This window comes from Ambystoma mexicanum, chromosome 6q (genome assembly GCF_040938575.1).
Source record: "Ambystoma mexicanum isolate Mex_15411 chromosome 6q, UKY_AmexF1_1, whole genome shotgun sequence".
NCBI lineage: Eukaryota > Metazoa > Chordata > Amphibia > Caudata > Ambystomatidae > Ambystoma > Ambystoma mexicanum.
Genome location: NC_090937.1, coordinates 16,491,593 through 16,504,418, shown reverse-complemented (window position 1 = coordinate 16,504,418; position 12,826 = coordinate 16,491,593). Strand labels below are relative to the sequence as shown.

At 44.8% G+C, this 12,826-nt stretch overlaps 1 protein-coding gene across 6 annotated transcripts in view; it reads left to right on the top strand.

Moving 5' to 3' along the window:
• The first annotated feature begins 3,878 nt into the window (after positions 1 to 3,878).
• SLC25A51 (solute carrier family 25 member 51) overlaps positions 3,879 to 12,826 on the top strand; it is a 196,154-nt gene continuing 187,206 nt past the window's right edge. For 2 of the 6 annotated variants that reach the window (XM_069630374.1, XM_069630378.1), the window contains exons 1-2: positions 3,879 to 4,008; positions 5,729 to 5,835. The gene's annotated coding sequence lies outside the window, so the exon portion shown is untranslated. Of the gene's footprint in view, positions 4,009 to 4,356; positions 4,377 to 5,728; positions 5,867 to 12,826 lie in introns of those variants that run through there. The other 4 variants (XM_069630379.1, XM_069630376.1, XM_069630375.1 and 1 more) reach the window with 4 other exon arrangements.

Here is a 12,826-nt window from a genome sequence, read left to right as displayed (position 1 = left end):
AAAAAAAAGAGTGCTTTTTTCGGCCTTTGTTGTGTTGGCTTTAAAAATGCAGAAATATCACATACTGCCCCCCTCCTTCCCCACCCGCTCATTCACTCCTTAAATCGAGGGGTTACCCGCCACAAAAGCCCAATTTCCCCAAGCACCGCCCCAATCCCCCATCAACATGCATCCTCCCTTGCCGCCCATGTGTGCAGCAGGGATTTGACAAGTATGATATTTTGATTCAATTTAGAAATGAAAATCAACCTTAAATCAGTACAGTGAAAAAGATCTTTCCACTTAGTACCAACGATCCATCTAAAAAAAGTTGCCAGAATCTGTGAAAACATTTTCAAGTTTTCAAAAAAAAAAATGCATTAACAAAAAAAAAAAAGAAATGTACACAGCAAACACCACACGCAAAGATTTCAAACGAACCATGTGTAAACCGCTTGGGGGGAAAACAAAACCTCACAAAAAGGGGGGAAACAAAACCTTGCAAAAAGGGGTCAGAAATACAAGTTGGATAAAAAAATAAAACGCCACATTGACAAAAGTCTCATAAGACTCCTTGTTAAGTCCTAGCTCAAGGACTTTTTAAAAGTGTGGTCCTGGATGAGGCCACAGATGTGGCGAAAACCACACCTGGATGCACATTGCCCATATAAACCTTCAGCACTTCTACTTAACCAATGGTACATAGGGAAAATAAATCCTTACCTGCATGCGTGACTGGGTCAAATTGATTTTTCTTGCTGGGACAAAGGTGGTTAGGTTTATATATCGACACTTGGAGCAATCCTACTGCAATTAAAATAAACAATTAGTTATAGATAGATGGTCTTCTTGAGACTTCAAAATTAAGATTAGATGAGCAGGTTTTATACCCAGCTCTTGGATGTTAGGTGTCAGCTAGTAAGCAGGGCCCAATGCTGGGAAACCAGGAGAGAGTACACAGTGCACTGTAAAGGCAACTCCCGCATGAGACGTGAACTTAGTAGCGCCCCAAACTGGATATGAGAAAGGAACAGCCTCAAAAATAGGTTTGAAATCCCCGATTCTGACTCCCAACTATACCTTTAAAATTGCCCCACCATCAGCCACAGCAAGGCATTCTTCCCGTTGGCAAGTCCTACTACAGATGTCAGGATTTTGTTATGGTGCCACTGCTGCTGGGGACTTTGCTGTCCTAGATGGGATGCCATTGAAAAGTACAATAAAAAAAATTATAGGACGTATCAGACTGACCGTACCAATATTTGGGCACTACACAGTGCATATCCTCCCCCGCACACAAAAGGGACCCAGGGTGCAGGGTCCTACCGGGAAATCTCCAAAGTTCCCTATAGGCCAGTCCACCCCAGCTGGCAGAGAGAACAGAGAGCAGCCAGAGCACATACCTGAAAACGTGACTCATCAGTCAGAGAGACAAAAAACATGAAGAGCATCAGCTAGTTATATTTTACCCTTTCTGTGCCCTGCCTAGAATAGTTGAAAAGTCCAGCCTCATCTACATATCTTACATGGAATCTGATACGGTAGTACTTAACCCACCGAGCTAACTTTCGGAAACATCGAGTAATAGCCATTTAGCTCTCACTGCAGTTCGGTGACAGCGTTTAAGTAGCAGCCGAATCTGCCACGGCTGCCATGCCAGACACGAGGGCCCCTGGCTTTTCTGAAACATATGGTGCAGCATGCAGGCGAAGGCCTGGCACCCACAGAAGGAAGATATACATGGATTCCACTTTAAATCACTTCTAAGGCAGTAGTGCACCCAAAGTACTGTTGGTAATGCAGTGATTTTAGTACATCAAGGCATGCATAAACTCTCTCTATAGTAAATGTCTAATGGGTAGCTAAGCAGGTTGACAGACCGTTGCTGATATGTCATATATGCAAAATATAATTATGTCGATTGATATATTATCGTTTCTTTTAATGGGCTTAAGGTTATGCAAAACTTGCTAATCGAATGACTTTTTGCAATTACTTATAAAAAGGGAAGCGCTATAAAAAGGTGTTTGGCCAGGGGATGGGTGTATTTCTGCCTCTGAAGTGAAAATCAAAAGTTGGCACCCATGAACCCAGTTTAATAACTCCTGTCAGCACAACGGAAGCATTTGTGATTAACCAGTTTGACAAACATAACCTCTTTATAAATATAACCTGTGATAAAACACAGAGCAAGGGGCAAAGAAATTACAGAGTATTGGTGTGGTGCTCCGCCAAAAAAAAAAATATATTAAAAAAAACAAAAAAACAATGCAAGTTTCAGCAGCTTTTTTGAGTTTGGAAATGACTTTTTACAAAGAACGTGTAAAAAGTACATTTGAACAACAATAATGGGTCCAGCATGTGGAATGCCTGCTTTCAACAGTGACTGCCCCCATCCCTCCCCACCCCAGTTATGTTCATGGCCAATTGATTCCTGTGGTGGCCCTTTCAGGACAGAAGAAAACAAACGGGATGAGCAAACAAAGCCAGGAAATGCTCGAGTCACGGCTGGGGAACGGAGCACCACAGATTATTAGGCCACTTAACCCCCAGCTGCCCTTGGCGAAGCTGGGGGCTTGGTAAAGCCTGTCATGACTGAGGCAGGCCAGGTCCCGAGATCAGTCCAGACTTCTGATGCAGGATCTCTGCCCAGGCCAGAGCCGTCCCATGAACGAGAGGAGTGACGAGGCAGAGGGGCAGCCAAAGCAGGGTGGCAGTGTTTGATATCCGGCTCCCTCACAGCAGATTGCTGAAGTCCAGCAATCTGCTGTAAGGGAGCCGGATATCCAACAAAACCGGCAATGCGTGCTTCCCTCCCTGCTCGCCTCCTCTCCCCGTGGCCCCAAAAGCCAAGGCACATAGGGAGAGGGGCGCATGCAGGGGGACCAGCATTGCAGTGATCCACCCCCCTCTCCTCCTTGCTCTGTACGCGTGGGTTCAAATCCCATCCTTGTTGCCATTGAAGCAACAACAGCACACAACGGTTCAGTGGTAAACTCCTTCATTGAAGCCCACTGAGCCACGGCTATACTGCCAGCTCCAACTCAATCATAACAACCTTAGTATTCAAAACCTAACATTCTCAATACTTAATGTGTTCTACATGGAACCCCTGAAGGATTATGACAATGCCATGGAATGTGATGTGGAAACATTAAGGGACATACACATACCTGCCTACCCTCCCGGTTTTCCCGGAAACTCCGGGTTTTTAGCCTCTTCGCCGTGGAAGACCCTAGGGGGGCGTTCAAGAAAAACATCTGGTGGTACATACTCTGGCCGGTACAGCTCAATGCACTGCCTGGCAGCACTGAAGTAAAGATAGGCACATCTCCCTGCAATGATCAAGTCAGAACCACTCACCTCGAAAAGGCAGTTAGAATCATGCCAGGCACCTTCATGCCGTCGTTTAGGGCTTAATTTCCAACTGTGTGAGTTCATTTTTGTTCTAACAGTGAAATCCTTGCTGCGCCGATAAGGGTGAAGAAAGATGGCGTGTACAATCCGACTTGCTGCTAGCAGCCGAATTTGGAAAAAAACACATGCCCTGAAATTCCTTTAGCGTGCACAGCGCGGATATAAATCACTTCTGTTTGAGGGCGGAGAGAGCAGGGGATGGGCATAATACTTACCAGCCAAGAAGACAAAGATCCGCTGTTGCTGCAACAAAAATAGGAAAAACACACCCACTGGCACCTAAATATACTTGGAGCTTTGAAACACTTCTGAGATGTATAAGCACCTTATAGACACACAACAAAAACAAACACCTGCCCGTACGCAGCATGGAGTGCTCCTTCCTCCTTGATTCCATTCCTAAGCACGTAGACGTCCTGCATGTAAACGTCAAAAAAATTAAATAGAAAACGTCATGACGCTGTAAAGGTATTTTAGAAAGTATCGGCAAACTTTTAAACAAACACACAATTCTGCCGGTTCTCATAAGGACTTTAAATGTATAATTGATAACGAAAGCACCATAAGGCCTCCCTTTACGAAACGCGAATTTCCTGATCCAGGCAGCATCAGGTGAGTGCATGCGATCCAGTTCTTGTAGTGAATTTTATATGCATTTCTTTTAGCATCCAGTAACTTAAAACGTTCTTACCCCTTTGTTGTTACATTGACAAGAGGAGCCCATTTGCAACCTCTGGAAATGCACGTTGAAGTGAGGGGCTGAAGCTGTAATTCGTTGTATTGTACTTATCACATGTTGAAATTAAACATAAGAACGTGACTTTTTAAACTCTAAACATCTGGTTTTGAAATTACACTGGGCAGCTTGTTGTTGGTATCGTAGACACAGTAGCTGCTTCGAAGGTCATTTACAGTCCGGCTCTGGAATGCTCGCAGACACAGTAACTGCTGTTCAGCCACTACACAGACCCTGCTGTGGTGTAAGTGACTACATATATAATAATAATAATAATAATAATACCTGCCCCGGCAAATGATTGCAGGCGTGTACTGTCTCCAGTTCCAGTGTCTACTCTGAACGTAATGATTCCACAGGGCTAATGGATGCAGATCCAGTACTTTCCTGTGGATAATGACTGCAGGCACAGTGTCTGTTCTAGGTCTAATGGCTGCAGACACAGAAACAACACCCCGATGAATATCGGCAGACACTACCTTCTCTAGCGCTAATGGTAAAAGCCCATCACATCGCGAAAAAGTGCAGACACAATACCTGCTCTGCAGCCAATGACTTCCGATACAGTACGTCGTACCTGCTCATCAGCTACATCTGACAATACCTACCCTGGGGCAAATAATTACAGACACGGTACCAACTCTGGGATACCGATTCCTGACACAGTAACTGCAAATCCATTACATATGACAGAATACCTGCCCTGGGGCTTACAACAAAGTGCCTGCTCTGCACAGTACGTACTTTGGGGCTAACGATTCCAGTCGCAGTATTTTTAACATAATACCTGCTCATGAGCAAATCTGGGGTTAATGACTGCAGAAGTAAAAACCCCATGCACCCTTTCCTTCTCGTCTGTCCTTTCCCATTCCGTATTCACCTCTGACACCTCGAACCACACTATCTGAAATGAACGTACACCGTAAAGAACTGATCAGTAGGGATAAACCATTGTGCCACGATTTTAAAAACGTGTTTGGTGCAACTGATGGGATGCTCATTCACTTCACTTGCGCCAAAAAGGTGGGGAACCGTGCACAAAGCACATTTAAATGTCTGCTTCATAGTTGTGCACATTGAGGTGCTCGTTTCCCACCAAATGCACAACTGTGCAAGGCATAGGCTGGAAAGAGGGTTCTGGGCATTTTCAAGTAACTCTTGAATTTCAAAAGAGGTGCACTTTTCAAAGCAAAGGGGGGAAAAACATTTCCCTGTGCCAAATTTGGTACAGGTGCAGGGGGATATAAAATGTATGTGTCATGATCCATCGATCACGCCCCTTTTGGTCCTCCTGGTCCCTGGCACATCTGGGGATACTCGCTGTAGTACACCCAACATGGCCGTATTCGCAGAACGCGGTTTATCGACCTTTACGTCCATGCAGCACGTTCCATAAATTAACCACGCCCCCGCGCGTCTCAACGCTTTCGTTAGCTGAGGCTAGACATGCGTCGCGTTGTGCTCCTGGAACTGAGTTGCTGCTCTAATTCCCAGACCTTCTCCTTCCCTTTCCTTGTACCTGTTCTTTCCGCGTACCACGCACACCTCTCCCGTGTGCACTCTTCCTTCCTGGATTTCCCTTGATCACGGACGAAGAAGCTGAACGAATCCTGGAATCCGACGACGGCCGAGCGGGTTTATACAAGACCCAAACAGCACAGAAGAAAACCTCGGCGAAGGATCCCGCAAGGCAACATAAACCGGTGAGAAAACTCAAAACCTGTGACAGTATGGGTAGGTCACTTATGATCCTCTTATGCAATGAGTGAGTGAATGCTGTGTGTGAATAAGCGAGTGAATGTGGAGTCAAATAATGTGTGTGTGTGTGTGTGTTGGTGTGTTTGTGCTGGGCCAGGGAGCTGATGTTGGCTGGTGAGTGCAGCACAGTAACAATGCACTTTCTTAAAATTGTTATTTTATTGGCATTTTCAACAGTACGAACCCATGTAACCCCTCCTACCCATCCCTTCTCGGCCCCCACCTTCTCCCCTCTGGCCCCCTCGATCCCAACACATGTAACCAACAATGCACCCAGTCCTGTCCCCCTACCCGAGTCCATAAACTATGTCGATGGCTCCCGGTCCCAAGTTTCTTTGAGTGGCCAGCTCTCTCGCCAGCCGTTGTACAGGCCCTTGCACCATTTGAGAACCCTCCATAGTCCTTGTCTCCCCTAGAAACTTCCGCCATATCTCCTCCCATCTTCCTGTGAAGGTGCCCTCCCTAAGTGGAGCGAGTACTCACACGAGCCCCAGCAATCTCATTTTCCCTCGGGAACCATTTGGCCCGCGAGTCCCCCTGCAGGGGATGCACGACAGTATCCCAGTCTGAGAGAAACCTTTGGTGATCCCCTTGAATCAAATAGGTCACCCACTCCAGTGCCACAAAGTTCCAGATTTTACTAGCCCATTTGTGTTCTGTGGGGGCAGCATTTTGTCACTGAAAAGAGATTGGTTGGGAGGCACTACCAACAATAATTAGAGTTTACTATAGGTAAATTTGCCCTAAGGGTCTTAGGTACTCTGTGTCATTCAAGTATATAATATTTCAGGTGCAGCAGGGAGAAGCTCGAGGCCACTCGAGATTCAAAATACTGAAGAACAAGACATGCACCGACTGTTGCCGGCCGGTAATCCTGTGCTGCACTCCTCGCGGGAACTAGTCCCAAGACTAAAGACTCCCTCGTGGGAATATTTGTTTGACAAGACGCAGTTTTCAACAGTATTCAGAGTGGTGTGATTGGCTTGATCTAATGTTCCAATAGTCAACCGGGTTCGGCCCTGTCTAGCTGTGAGTCTCCAACCAAGAATTAATCCGGCTGAGAACAAACAGGTGTGAGGCAGACCCGATTGTCATTACATCATATCACCAACATATTTGAACAGATTTAATTTACACCACACCAATACCTTAGATGTGTGTAAAAAAAACTAATTTAATTCACAGATTAGTTCATACAAGTCAGTTTGTAATTCAAAAACAAAGAACAGCATTTCAATTGAGCTAAAAGAATGCTCTAAAACAAACTGTGTGTGGTAAAGTCCAAAAGTAAAGTACACTTCATCTCAGTATAACATGATAGAGTAATTCATATACAAGACAGTTGTCAAATTTGTATTTCACTGCTTCTGAGCCTTTACATTCACTCTGCTCAGAAGTTTTTCTAAAGACACTCCTATTGAGTAATCGGTGCCAACGCGTTTCGGATTATTGGAAATCCATCTTCAGGGCAGGACGTGTTTTAGTTTCAACAAAATTCGGTAGGGATTCCTACAAAGTATAAGGATACACTCATTAGATTTATATAGAGTTTGGAGGAACTCGATAGGTAACTCTCCTAAATGAAGATAGACTGACCTGCTTTCCTTGGTAAGCAGAGGTAATTCATGACCACCTGTATGATATAAGTGACATAGCAAAACAGTTTGTAAGTATTAGATCAAGGGTGCAGAGTCAAACTCTAAAGTGCTGTTAATATAATTCATCATGACTCACCCGGTCAAAAGACCCAAATGTCTCGACTATAATCCAATGGAACAAGTGAGGGATCTGATCAAGGAAGTATTGGATGAGGCGGAAACAAGAGAGGTGATCTCCGAGAAAACACGTAGATTCCTAGAAAAAACACACCCCATTACTCCGGTGATATATATTCTCCCGAAGATTCACAAAAGACTTACCGATCCCCCCCGTTTGTCCCATTATAGCGGCAACTGAGAGCATATTGGAGCCATTGGCAAAGTATTTGGATAAAATCCTACAACCACTCATACAAGAAATCCCGACTTACATTAAGGACACTACCCATTTCTTAACGAAATTGAAGGAGGTTGAATTTGTTAACACAAGGGATACCCTCTTTACTATGGATGTGACCTCTCTCTACACCAACATCGTACATGCGGCTGGACTAGAAGCAGTGGAATGGCTACTTCTAAGGAGCGATAACTGCCAAGGCGACAAATTATTTGTATTGACACTGCTCAAATTGGTGCCGATGAACAACTTCTTTCGATTTAAAGACAAATTCTATCTTCAAGTTTCAGGGACCAGCATGGGGGCCGATATGGCCCCAGCATACGCAAACACATGTATGTACTATCTGGAAGAAGAGCACATTCTGACATCGGCAAGGTGTTTAAGGCATCTGACCATCTATATAAGATATATCGATGATGTGTTCGGCATCTGGTCAGGCCCAGATGATGAATTGAAGGATTTTTTTACTATGATGAATGCTATGCACCCGAGGATTAAATTCACTACCCAGACGAGTAAAACACTGATCAATTTTTTGGATGTTGAACTTTATGTCAAAGAAAACCGTCTGGAGACAAGAATTTTCACCAAAACTACCGATAGAAACAGCCTTTTACGGCAACAAGTTTCCATCCTCGAAGGACGATTGACAGAGTTCCTCTGAGCCAGTTCTTACGCTACCGGCAGAATATCTCAGAGAGCACAGAATATCAGAGACAGTCAGCTTCACTATGTCAAAAATTTAGAGAGAGCGGATATAATCCCACCAAACTATCACAAATTGAGGAGAAAGTGGCGACTATTGAAAGGGACACCCTGCCCACACCCAAGAACACCAAGAAAGATGATTCCATGGTGTATGTCACCACATACTCAGCACAGAGCAAGAAAATCCGGAGTATTATTCAAAGAAACTGGCCAATGTTGCAAATGGACCCACGGACACAACCACTCTTCCAAGATCTTCCGATTTTTGCTTACAGAAACAGCAATGCTTTACGAAACAGCTTAGTCGGAGCAGATCTGCCTACTACTCTTGCGTGTACAGCCTAAGCACAAGGGCACTCAACCATGTCATAACTGTCAACATTGCAGCAACATCATACCAGGCAATATAATCTCGCACCCACACACAGGCAAACCCATTATACTCAAACATTCATGCACCTGTGATTCTACAAATGTAGTCTACGCCCTGAAGTGCCCCTGCGGTTATTATTATATGGGGATCACCACAACAAAGGCAAAATTGCGATGGACTGAGCATAAGTCCAACATCCGGACCAAAAACTTGAGATCACCTGTGGCAACGCACTTTGTGGAAGCGAGACATTCTATTGCCCAATTGAAATGTATGATTTTAGAACAAGTCAAACTGGGTCCGAGAGGGGGAGATGTACAAAAGAGACTACTCCAGTGGGAGATTAGTTGGATTGACCTTTTGGATTGCCTCAGCCCAAGGGGCATGAATTGTGAATTTGATTTAATGTGTTTTCTCTAATGCATTCCATGTTCCAGTTTTTGTGCTTTTAATGGTGTTTTTAACTGAGTAATGCCTAGTTTGTTGAGATATCATACCTCTGAACAAGAGTGCGTAATACTATGAATTTTCATCTAAGCAACAATAAGTATGCAGGGCTTTCATTTTGACCCCTACACATACAACTCAATGTTTTGATTCTGGCTGTGGTCCTGCAGAATGTGAACTGCTCAGTACCAGGAGTTTCATTGAATAACTCTGTAACATGATGGACCTGTGGTATGGCGATGTGATTCTTCAGCAACTGTATCACTCATTCAAGAATGTGAACGGCACAACCAGCAGGGTGACCAGTTGAATCCTCTAGCAGATTCGAATACTGATTGCTACAAAGTATATTACTCAAGGTGCAATGGAGAGTATAGTTTTACGAAAATAACTATCCTGATCATTGTTGACAACTTGTTTGACAGTCTGTGAGGGTACGATGCAGGCAGGTGCCTGAGCATCGACCCACCTGTGAAGACTGTCACTCTTCTGTAATCAAGCGGGGGTAGGGGCACTAAGCAGTTTCTGACTGCCGTTTTGCCCCGCTCCCCGCCACTCTTCATCCAGGTATACCTGCTCTCCGAATAATTTCACTAGACCCGGCGTACCAGATCGAATTGACTCATCATACTGGATGGTGTTATTAGTTATTAAGCCAGTCTTACCTGCACGCAGATCTTGGAAGGGATGTGGATACACTACACAAGAACGGCAACGCGGCGCATGCTCCGTGCACGTCCCTAGCAACAGTAGCTATGGCACGCACGCGCAGCACCGCGTCTGCCCTCAGTATATGCCTTAGGAGTTTAGTCGCTACACACAGAGTGTGGTTGGACCAACAGGATCGTTTGAGAATAGACAACCTAGTCGAGCCTTATGAAAGGATCTAATAAAGACACGATTGTTTTACGTACTATGATCGCGCCCATGATACGATGTCCCATACGAAGATGGCGCGTGCGCGGCTGCTCCCATGGCAACCTACTTTGCTTGGGAGAACAGTGCAGCACGTCCTTGTGACGGGCGGCTTCATTCGGCGTCCCGCAGGCAATTCCCTTACAAGTAAGTTTCAAGTAAATGCAGGCAATTACTGATCACAATTGTTGAATTATGTAATTAGCACTGATCCGAGAATAGTGGCCAACAGCCCACTCCGAAGCTTACGTTGATTACAGCCTATCTGGCTTGAGAGCGTACAATCTAATATCACCCCCCTCTCCTTTTTCTCCAAACCTCCAGTTACGCATTGTCGGAGCCACAGCCCGATACAGCCATTGCACCCGGCGAGACATTTGGGTCTTTTGACCGGGTGAGTCATGATGAATTATATTAACAGCACTTTAGAGTTTGACTCTGCACCCTTGATCTAATACTTACAAACTGTTTTGCTATGCCACTTATATCATACAGGTGGTCATGAATTATCTCCATTTAGGAGAGTTACCTATCGAGTTCCTCCAAACTCTATATAAATCTAATGAGTGTATCCTTATACTTTGTAGGAATCCCTACTGAATTTTGTTGAAACTAAAACACGTCCTGCCCTGAAGATGGATTTCCAATAATCCGAAACGCGTTGGCACTGATTACTCAATAGGAGTGTCTTTAGAAAAACCTCTGAGCAGAGTGAATGTAAAGGCTCAGAAGCAGTGAAATACAAATTTGACAACTGTCTTGTATATGAATTACTCTATCATGTTATACTGAGATGAAGTGTACTTTACTTTTGTACTTTACCGCACACAGTTTGTTTTAGAGCATTTTTTTTAGCTCAATTGAAATGCTGTCTTTTGTTTTTGAATTACAAACTGACTTGTGTGAACTAATCTGTGAATTAAATTAGTTTTTCTACACCCATCTAAGGTATTGGTGTGGTGTAAATTAAATCTGTTTATCAAATCTGTTGGCGATATGATGTAATGACAATCGGGTCTGCCTCACACCTGTTTGTTCTCAGCCGGATTCATTCTTGGTTGGAGACTCGCAGCTAGATAGGGCCGAATGTACCCGGTTGACTATTTTTTTTTTTTTAATAACACATTTTATTGGTGTTTTTAGGAAAAAACAAGGTTAAACAAATAAACAACGTAAACAATCAATACATGCGCATTGCCGGAGAGGGTTACTGGCTGTTTCAGATGTTGTACACATATGTTTGCAAAAGAAAAAAGGGGGGGGGGACAGTTTTAGTTGAGCCCGCAGGCAGCGTCCAGTTGTTTTATAATCCTCATTGGGCATCTTCCCATTTCCTCCACACTTTCAGGGCTTTTGCCGGGCATCCTCTGGCCGCGTATACTCTGTATTCCGTTGCGACACAGATGTCCACATCCGTTCTCCATTGTTCATAGCTCGGTATTTGGTCCGAGCCCCATTTTTGAGCAATGTTCCTTTTCAAAAGTGTGGTGGTGGTGAACAAGAGCAGTTTTTCATATCTAGATAGGTCAATTTCATCATCTATCCCCAATAGTAGTAGCTTAGGGTTTCTGGGAACTGTTTTCCCCATAACTCTAGAGAGTTCCGCACAGCATGCCTCCCAAAGTGGTTGTATATGTGTGCAATCCCATACGATGTGGAAAAAGGTACCCTCTTCCGTTTTGCATCGCAGGCAGTTCGGATCATCTATTCTTCCCCATCTGTGTAGGGCCACCCTGGGATAGTATACTCTGTGTAATATCTTTAATTGAACCAATCTAAGCCTTGATGAAATCGCTATCTCCCTAGGGAACATCAATGTCATGACCCATTCCTCCGGCAGTATGGCCCCCACGTCCGATTCCCACTTGGTCCGCAGCGACAGTAGATCTGGTGTGCCAAAGGAACTTATGGCACTATACAGAACCGATGTCACTCTCCGGGTAATTGGTTCCGGGAGTAAATTTCTCTCAATGGGGGTGAAGTCCGGTAGGGGGCTCACTTCGGGGAGGATGTTTCGTAGTGCGTGTTGTAGTTGAGCATAGTGGTAATGTTCGGTTTGGGGAAGTCCAAGTCGGAGAGCCAGCTCTGCAAAAGGGACCATGGTGTTATCTTTCACAACGTCTCCCAAGATGGGCGGACCTTGCCGGGACCAGTTCGGCCACCTGGGGAGCGTGTATACACCTGGAAGGTTCTTGTTGTTCCACAGAGGTTGGGCCTGCGATAGTTTGTCGCCCCATCCCACGAACTTGTGTGCGTCTGTCCAGATTTGTGTTAGCTGTGCGCGCATGTTGGGAGTAGCCGCGCGGTCTCTTTTCTTATAAAGGTACAGCATGATGGGTTTTCCAGGAGTGTCCGACTCTAGAGATTTGTTGTGTGGTGCATCGGTGTCGCCGTGTAGTTGGTCATTCACTTTCATCAATTGACTGGCCCAATAGTATGTTTGCATTCGGGGTAGTCCTATTCCGCCCTCCCATATGGATCTTTGGAGTGTAGCT